Raw genomic sequence first — 9,481 nt, 5'->3', positions numbered from 1 at the left:
CTAGGGTAAGCCTAAAGTTATGTCATTATAAATATGTATTACATGCATTGTGAATGTACAATATTGAATATACTTACATTCTTGAGTTTGTAGATAATTTTTAATTACCAACAATACCTATTTATTTATTAGCTAAAAATATATTTCTTTAGAAAATTTTGATTAAAAAATATTTAATATTTCGATTTATTTTGAAAAATATATATGTGACCTGGTCTACGAAAAGGGAGCTAACGTGCGAAAACTAGTTTTCTGGGAAGCTGTTAAAAATCTCACCTTCCATCCGAATCAACTAAAAAGTGAAAATTGATTTTTTGGATTTTTTGAAAGGGGGCTATTTCCTTAAACCAGCTCACATATATATATATTTATTTCTTTTTATGGTTGATTATTCAGTTATCTATCTAAATTCGAGGTGTCCTAACCAAAGGTCGGTACCCAACTACCTTTACCAGTAGCGGATCCAAACTTTCCTTCGGGCGGAGATGCTACAACAAAGCTTGTTGTGATAATAACTTTTTGTTGGACCGTTTTATCATTCTCTGATTTGTGGACACGTAAAAATACCGTGGATCCACTGCTGGTACTTATTTTTCAATAAGAGCACTACACAAGTTTTTTAAATGGGACAAAAACGTTTTGGGATACCTATAAAATTTTTAATTCCTGTAAAAGTATATTTGTGTTTGATGCCATTATGTATGGAACTCGATTTCTTTTACATGGTCACCACGAAACCTCTTGCAGAAGTGTACACGCTGAATCCAAATTTCGACGGTTTTCAAGCATAAATCGGCTGTTCAATATTCGTGCGAAGTTCATCAATCGTCGCTAGCTTGTTCGCATAGACTATAGACTTGAAGTAGCTCCACAGGAAATAGTCTAACGGCGTAAAATCGCATGACCTTAGCGGCCAATTGACTGAGCCATTTTGTGAGATAACACCGTCTAGTGAAGGCTTTGGTTTTCAATAAATCGAAACATTCACTGTGTCGCCTGTACCGCCGTCCTGTTGGAACCTCATATTGGCAAAGTCCTTATTATCCAATTCGGACCAAAAATATTTGGTTATTATTGAGCGGTAGCGATTCTCATTTACAGAAACGTATCGATCTTGGTCATTACGGAAGAAGTACGGCCCAATTACGCCACCGGCCCATAACCCGCACTAAACCGTAACTTTTTCGGGATGCAAGGGTGACTCACGGAGTTCCTGACCAATTATGCATACGAACAAACGGTTTCAGTACTTGCATCAATTCAATCTTGTAAATATGTAGGCCAAGATCTGTTCGCAAAACTCTCCACAAGGACGTCTTCACTGATGCTTGAGAATGACGTGTGCGAGACTGATTTGGGTGTTCTTCCAATTGATACGCTAGCGGCGGCAATATTCTCGACACTACGGTCAGTCTTTTATTTTTACCGAATTCTCATTCTTTGATTTTGGGGCATGTTTGACACCCAAACCCCCCATGGATCCGCCCCTGGTGCACACCTAACCCTCACGGGCATAGAGTAGACATTAGGAAATTGATATTAGTTCTCCGAAAAATTAATTTATAATACAACTCCTATACAAAGAAACCACTTTTCAAGTTCACAACTTGCACTTCTTTCTTCAAACGGCCTGCTAGATATATAGTTAGCCTGGAACATGACAAGGCAATAACTGGGTGCACACATACGAAAATTTAGTCTGAATTCGCATGGACCCAAGGTTAAAAATTCAAAATCAAACAGCTATGTAAATGTGCTCCAGCCCTAGGCTAAGAATCTTATGTCAAGTTTTTGGAACTGTAGTTGCAGTTGATGTTTCTTACAATAGTAACAACTCCATCCAGTGGTGGATGCTCTAGGTCTTAAAAATCACTCCTTTTAGTTATCAGAACCCTTCTACACCAAAATTGGAGAAATTTCATTCCTATACAGAAGAATTTATCGAGTAACATCAAAATTAAAAAGCACAACCGCTGTACACTCTTATAGAAGATGACACCTTCTCTATTCAGATCTGCAGTTCGAATTATTTTCTCAAAGAGTAGATTGAAGAAGTCGCACAACAGGGAATCGCCTTCCCGATCATGACGGAGCTTTTGTTATTGCTCAACGGTTAACAAATTTGAGTAGCACATAAATTCGAATTCGCTCCTGAGGCTGTAGTAGAATCATCTTAGCACATTTTCTACTAGAAAACTACCTAATTCTCTCAAAAATATTTTTAAAATCTCTAACAGATACCAAAAGCAATTAAAATACTGCATATTATCTCCACAACCCTTGGACTATTTTCGTACAATCTTTATTTGTAATAAAAAATATGTGTTTATTTTCGAATGTTTATTTATTTATATAAAAATTTAGAAAATCACAAAGTTCTTAAAAAAAAAAATCATCATAAAAACCATGTTATCAAATTGTACAAACAAATGGTGAAATAATAATAGCCAAAGCACAAAACAAACTGTAATGTAAGTTACTAGAATGTAAGTAGAAAACATCCGATATAACTGTATTTATAATAATATCGGTAGGAATTAAGATATTTACTTTTCGGTTTCTTTATTTCCTGGCACTATAAATTCGATTTTAATATTTCTTTTCTATTAACGAAAATACATTAAAAAATATTTAGACGGCGCTCAAAGACATAAGCCTATCGTCGATTTCGAACCCTTTGGGAGCATGCTGTCTAATCGCAAATGTAATGTGTTCTACTGACTTGTTAACATGAATTATTGAGGTAGCGACAAAAACCGCTATTCTTTTTATAGTAATTAGCACATGATGGGTTAGTGCCCCAATTTATTAGCTGTAAGTCTGATATTGGTTCTATTTTTGTTATAGTTGTGCCATTGCTGTTTTGCAGTTTGTTTAGGTTATTTGTTCAAAATGTTAAAGTCCACACTCGATCGTTTCCAGTGAGCATGGTATTGACTCCGCCTGGGATTAATCCACAGAGGCTCCTAGCTGGGTCCATTCGCCTGCAATTTCGTTGCCGAAAATGTACCGGTGCTCTGGAACCCAATTAATGGACAAGTGGAGTGAACATAATATTGATAGTAGCCGTCTGGCGATCCGTGATTAAGGTTGATTTCTGTCCATAGCGGATACATGGAATAGCAGAGGCAGTATCTCCGCCCCTACTAAATCTACTCTTCATTCACGTCTAGAAAGTATACTCACCGAAAGTAAATTTCATTGCAAAAGGGTACTAGTTTTTGTACCCCGACAGTTTATATAGAAAAACTCAAGAGTAACTTTAGTCAAAGTATAAATTTAACTTAAGTTTGTTGGCTAATTCAGTGATCGCATTTGGACACCTCTAAGCAGTCCTTTGGTAATTCTTAAATACAAAATACTTGTATCCGATCTTATAAATCGGTAAATCGTCTTTACAAATTTGGCTATTTAATTGCTATCCCCTCTACTTCGGTGGGATACTTGAAGGTAAGCACCAAGTATTCACACAAACGCGGGACAAACAGCAAGGAAGTGAAAAAGGTCCAGTACTCTGAAAAAATTCAAAAGCTTTTTGGGCGCAATGGACGTGCTGTGTTCCCTTTCCAGACGGAGAGCCTGCTTCTACAAATTTCTGGGCAATCTAGAATCAAGTGTTCTATAATTTTCTGTATCATGTAGCAAGACCTGCAGTTTGTGCAAGGGACTACGCCAATGTAGGACTAGTGTTTTTTGAGCCTGCAGTGCCCAGTATGGAGCGCGACAAAAAGACGGTACTTGTTTCGAGTGAGGCGTTGTCTTCGATGCCCAAGCATAAGTGACAATAGGCCCTATGGTCATGGTATACAGTCATCTGATGATATCTGAATTGCAGTCCCAGGATCGACGGGCTAGGCGTTCTGCATACCATGAGTGCCGTAGTGGATATGTACAGTTTTAATTCCACATGCATATTCCACCCGTATATTGAGTCTAGTGTGAGGCCTAGCAATTGGACCTCTTTAGGCAACACCAACTCTCTGCCTCCAAGTGTTAGAGGCCTTAAGTCCGGAAGAGATATTCGCATTGTAAAAGAGATGACGGTTGTTTTTGACATCCAGTAAGATTCGAAAACTTACAGCGAGTACACTGATCAATTTATGGCTTTTTAGAATCCTCGCGACTACGGAGCGGCTAGCTTTACTGAGGACAAAGCGCTCACTGAATTTATTAGGCTCAATGCTGGGCCAAAAGGAGCGCAAGTAACAATGGTAGACTAGCACTGCCAAGCTGATTCTAAGCCCAGTTAAGTGACTTCTTAATTTTCCTATCTAATTGTGGTGTTTGATCATTGTATTCTGTTCGTTTTAACTCGTGAAACGACATTATTGTTTTTTTCCAACTATCCATGGTGATTACAAATCGTTTATTATATAATAATACTTTACAAAATTAAATAATGTCAATTTTCAATTTTAATTGAGATAATTAAAAAAAAAAGATATTACTTAGTAAATTATTGTAGACACTTCTAAGTACATGGAAATGTATGTACAAGCACCAATAGTATATAAGGTAGCATTATTGTAGCTAAATACCAAATAATTGGCGTAATGAAGATAATTTTAGAAAACCTAAAAAAAAAGTAGATCTATAAGACTGTACATACATACAAACATATATGAGTATTGAAAGTGCAAGAATTAGGTACGTCTGTAGGTTATGCTAAGAGAGAATTGAAACATTTTAGTAAAACTGATAAACGCTTTGGTATACCTGTCTCTTATACACATCTAGATGTGTATAAGAGACAGCTATAAGACTGTACATACATACAAACATATATGAGTATTGAAAGTGCAAGAATTAGGTACGTCTGTAGGTTATGCTAAGAGAGAATTGAAACATTTTAGTAAAACTGATAAACGCTTTGGTATACTATTAATGCTTTACAAGAATTGAGATTAGCGAATTAAGGATGACATAAACGGAAAATAACTTTGTAAAAAGAAAACAAATGCGAAGAAGAGCTATTTATAAGTCTAGAACAAAAACTAACAAATTCCGAATTGTGTAAAATTTCACTAAAACAAAAAGAAACTAAATCTATTACAAAAATTGTAAGTAAACTGTTAGAAACGAAACTTTAGAAAATGAATTTTATTAGGCATAAGTGAGGGTCGCGAGCTAAAACTATTGACTGCTGTGACAGTTCGAAGCCGCAAAATATCGCGTAATAAAGATTAGGTTTATGTATACATGTATGTACATATGTAGTTGCTCCTATATTTATTCATAAGGCCTTACACGTTTTCAAACAAATTTTAAGTAAATTCAGTAGACTTAAATGCTTACGAGTATATTAGCCTTAGATTAACTTTACTAAAAACAAATTAAATATGTGAGCACCCGTAAATAAATTAGCTATTAAGTTAAGCGGTATTATATATTGTAATATACATTTAGCACTGTTGCATATGTATGTATATATGTACTATATATAAAGTTGATAAGCGCAATTAGAGTACGCCTTGGAGAAAAACTGTTGTTTTCAATAACCAAAAAATTGTTCATTTGATCACTGACAAAGTCGAAATATAGAGAATATACTATGCAGGGAGAAATTTTCTGTTTGTGTATATGAAGTGTTTTGCATAAATTTGAAAACTCTTCTTTTAACTGCAAAAAAAATTTTAAATTTTTGCCAATATTTAACATAATACAGTTGAAAAATTTTTAGCAAAATTTAGTTCAAATAAATATTTAAATTAATTAGAAGACACAAAATCATGCACAATCCCAATTAAAGGAATTCCCTACTTTCTTAAAGGAAAAACACAGAAACTTAAAATTTAATATTCATTATCATTCGAAACAAGATTCTTTAGTATTCATTTTTTGAGCATTATCTCTTTGAAATGTCGGTCGTGCCTACGTATCAGGTGGTTCATCTGTTGACAGTTACGTTCTCACCGGCATAATTTTTGAAGAAATATGGACCGATGATTCCACTGACCCGCAAAACACGCCAAACCGCTGCTTTAAATATGCATTGAGCCAGGAATGAGCCTCATCGCTAAATAAAATTTGGCTGGGAAGGTCAAACGGACTTAATTCTTATCTTTCCATAATTAAATGCCAAGTAATATCGAAAAAATAATATGTAAAGAAGGCTATTGAGTACCTCTACTTGGATCACCCGTTATGAAAAGAGATTTTATCAATCGAAAGTCGATTTATTGTTCTTTAAAATATTCTTCATTAAGATCTATACACTTTTTCATTCGTTTTAACCAATGCTCGAAGTCGAAGTGCTTTGACACTCTAATTGAGGTATCTGCAAAATATGTCTTTTGAACTCATCAGCCGCCTCTTCAGGTGTCGCAAAACATTGAACCGTTAAACTATTTTGTGCACACATTAATTGCTTTCGCAACAACTGACTTAGGACGACTTTCACGAAATCCCGCTTAGAGTAATCTACGACTACTATTGAATTCGCCATAGCATCGATAAACACTGGTTCCTTAAGGAGCTTCATTGTCAAAAATTTAATTAAGTTCATCTCTACACAATTGAATAGCTAATTTACATACGTTGAAAGTTGTAGAAAATAGTCGCTCAAAAATGTTCTCGATTTAATTCGATATTTTGGTCGGGAAGAATATTTTAAGTTACTGCAATCAATACAAATAGCACTCCTAAGCGCTTGCATTTTAGTCTGTAGTACACATTGAAATGATTGATGAAATTAGCTGCCTGTCAGCTGCCTTTGTCCTCTGAACTTTTCGCCTTTATTTGCCGTAGCATGTTTTCTAAAGTCATTTGTGCTTCTTTGCATCGACGACGCTCAAAGAACGTTTGATTTGCTTCGTCTCGTCATGGCTCGTCGCCATAAATACACGTTGGCCCTTGTGTTTATCCCATGTTGTAAAGTATTCTCGAAAATACTAGTAATCAGGAAGGAAAGTGTGTTATGTATTACTTTCACCTCCCACTGTACCACATCTCTGCAATCTTCATAATTTTAGCAGTCTATCTGCCTTTGTACTCTCTTGTCCACCGATCTTACCATAGTTGAAAGGCTTGTTCCCTCGCCTGTTGTTTTGCGAACTTATTTCTATTTATAACCAAAAATTTCAAAAGGATTATTAATATGTAGGAAAGTTTCAATCGCGCCAAAAAGTATCGAATTTGGTCCTATATTTCGTAAAAAAAAATAGAAAAATAAAAAAAAATTATATATTAAAAAAAGAGCTTTGATTGCGCGAATGATTAGAAATGTTCTCTCCAAATTGGGACTTTATATCTTCAGAACTCTTCCTTTGAGAGAGGAAACCATTTTGAAAAACACCATTCTGCAGAAAACACTTTTACAGATTGGAGTTGTAGCGTTCCCCACTTTGTTCCTTTCTACAAGAAAGACCGTAATACTTAGAGTTTTAATTTCAAAATATGCGATAATGTTTATTGCAGTGTATTCTATCCGATAGTGTAATAAAAAGCCATCGATTTTTCGAAAATTTCACATTGAGACGATCCCTAAAAGTTTTGTCGTCGACACTAAAATGACTATAACTTAGGAAATAATTTGAATTTTTAAAGATTCTTTTTGAGCGATTTTTCAATATTTAAACTAATAAAATATAGAAAACAATTTCGAATTTTTAAATTTTCTAAACCAGAATACCCCTTAAATCCGATAGCAATGGAATTAAATTAGAATATTAAAATTGTACGTATAATTGAAAGTTCCTCGGCCTACCATACTAAAACATATTTTTTTGGCACTGATTATAGTGACGCTCAAATTTTTCGATACCATTTTGGGACTGTGAGTTGTCCATTGCTTGAAAATAGACTTCAGCATCGGCAATCACCTCTTCATCGACGAAAATTTTTCCCCAGATCTGAGCGTTCTTTTGAGATCTGAGAACTGGAAATAGTCGCTGAAGGGCAGATCTGGAGAATACGGTGGATGTGGAAGAAATTCGAAGCTCGATTCAGGGATTTTTGCCATCGTTTGCACGGACTTGTGACACGGTGCAACGTCTTCATATGTCGTTCTTCAAATGCTCCGATAATTGTTTGTAATAGTCGCAGTTGATAGTCCTTACTATTTCAAGGTGGTCTATAAAATGTATTCATTGCGCATCCCAAAACACAGAGTGTTGCCTTCTTCCACACCTTGGAGCGGGTTCATCGTGTGCAGTCCACTGTTGGAGGCTGCTCCAATTCATCAACTCGTCGTTGTTTTTGGTCAAAAGTGAACACGCGCGACATCCACTTTGCAAAGAGCATTCTCTTACTCAAATATTCGTGAATTATATGATGTACACATTCAGTTGATATCTTTGGAGTGTCTGCTATCTCAAACAACTTTCATTTATGGTCATCCAAAACTTATGTACTTTTTTAATGATTTCGTTTCTAGTAACCACAGCGTTCATCGTCTTCGGTGCTCATTCAACAACGTCTTTACTTGGCCAAGTTTTAGCCTCAACTGCATTTTTTCTCTTCAACAAGCAATATTTTATCAAAACGCGAAGTTTCTTTTTTCCATTTTTAAAATTCAAAAAGCGCTAAAATGATATTAAAGTAGAAAATAACAGATCAAATCCAATAATATATCTCCTAGTTTAATTCTAGGATTTAAAGAAACTCATTTCAGTATCTTAGCACCCATTGACGCTTTAGACGTCATTCGTTGTATGAACTTACATCATTTTTACCTTGCATTTTCTTACAGCATTTTAGGTCACATGAACGCTTAACAAATTGGATAATTTAAAAATTAGCTGTTAAATAATTAAACAAAAATTTATCATAAATGCATAAGCATATGAATAAACTAGTTATTATTATATTTACTGTTATATTTAAATGAAACTAGCATATATGTACATCACAAAGCATCAAGAAGCAGGATGTGAGAAAACAAAATGAAAAAGTGCAATAAGATGTTGAAGTAATAAGTAACTGTAATTGTTGCCGCTATAACTGTAGCATTCTACATAGTTCATCCCGAGAAAAGCAAATCCAAAAAAACAACCAAAAACGCAAAAACACAAACAAAAATACAATTACAAATAAGCAGTAACAACGCGTTAAAGTTGTAAATCTACAAAATGCAATTGAAAACTAAATTAGAGAAAACTAAATTTTAATTGATAGCGATGAAAATGTAATATGAAGTATACATACATACATATATGAAAAAAGAATTAAATTAAATAAAAATATTCATTGAAGTTTCCTACATTCGCGTGTGTTTATTTATTTGTGTATGACTTTGTGCCGATTGAAAAGGCCCAACAAATTACTGTTTCCAGCTTATCAAATATCAACTGTGGATTTCAACAGTATTTTCCCCCAAATAGCAATTTCTTTGTAAACTAACAGAAGTTTCTTTACAAAAATGCTATATGTCTTTGACTAATAGCTATAATCCAATTAGTAGAAATTATATAGATGGTAGTAGTAATATTATATTAGTTTGTCAAAAAAGTCTTGCGCTATTTTTATTGAATTTTCAATTGTT

Source organism: Bactrocera latifrons, unplaced genomic scaffold, assembly GCF_001853355.1.
Source record: "Bactrocera latifrons isolate USDA-ARS-PBARC rearing strain unplaced genomic scaffold, ASM185335v1 scaffold_23, whole genome shotgun sequence".
NCBI lineage: Eukaryota > Metazoa > Arthropoda > Insecta > Diptera > Tephritidae > Bactrocera > Bactrocera latifrons.
The sequence above is the reverse complement of the archived record's forward strand: the minus strand, read 5'-3'. Positions refer to the sequence as shown.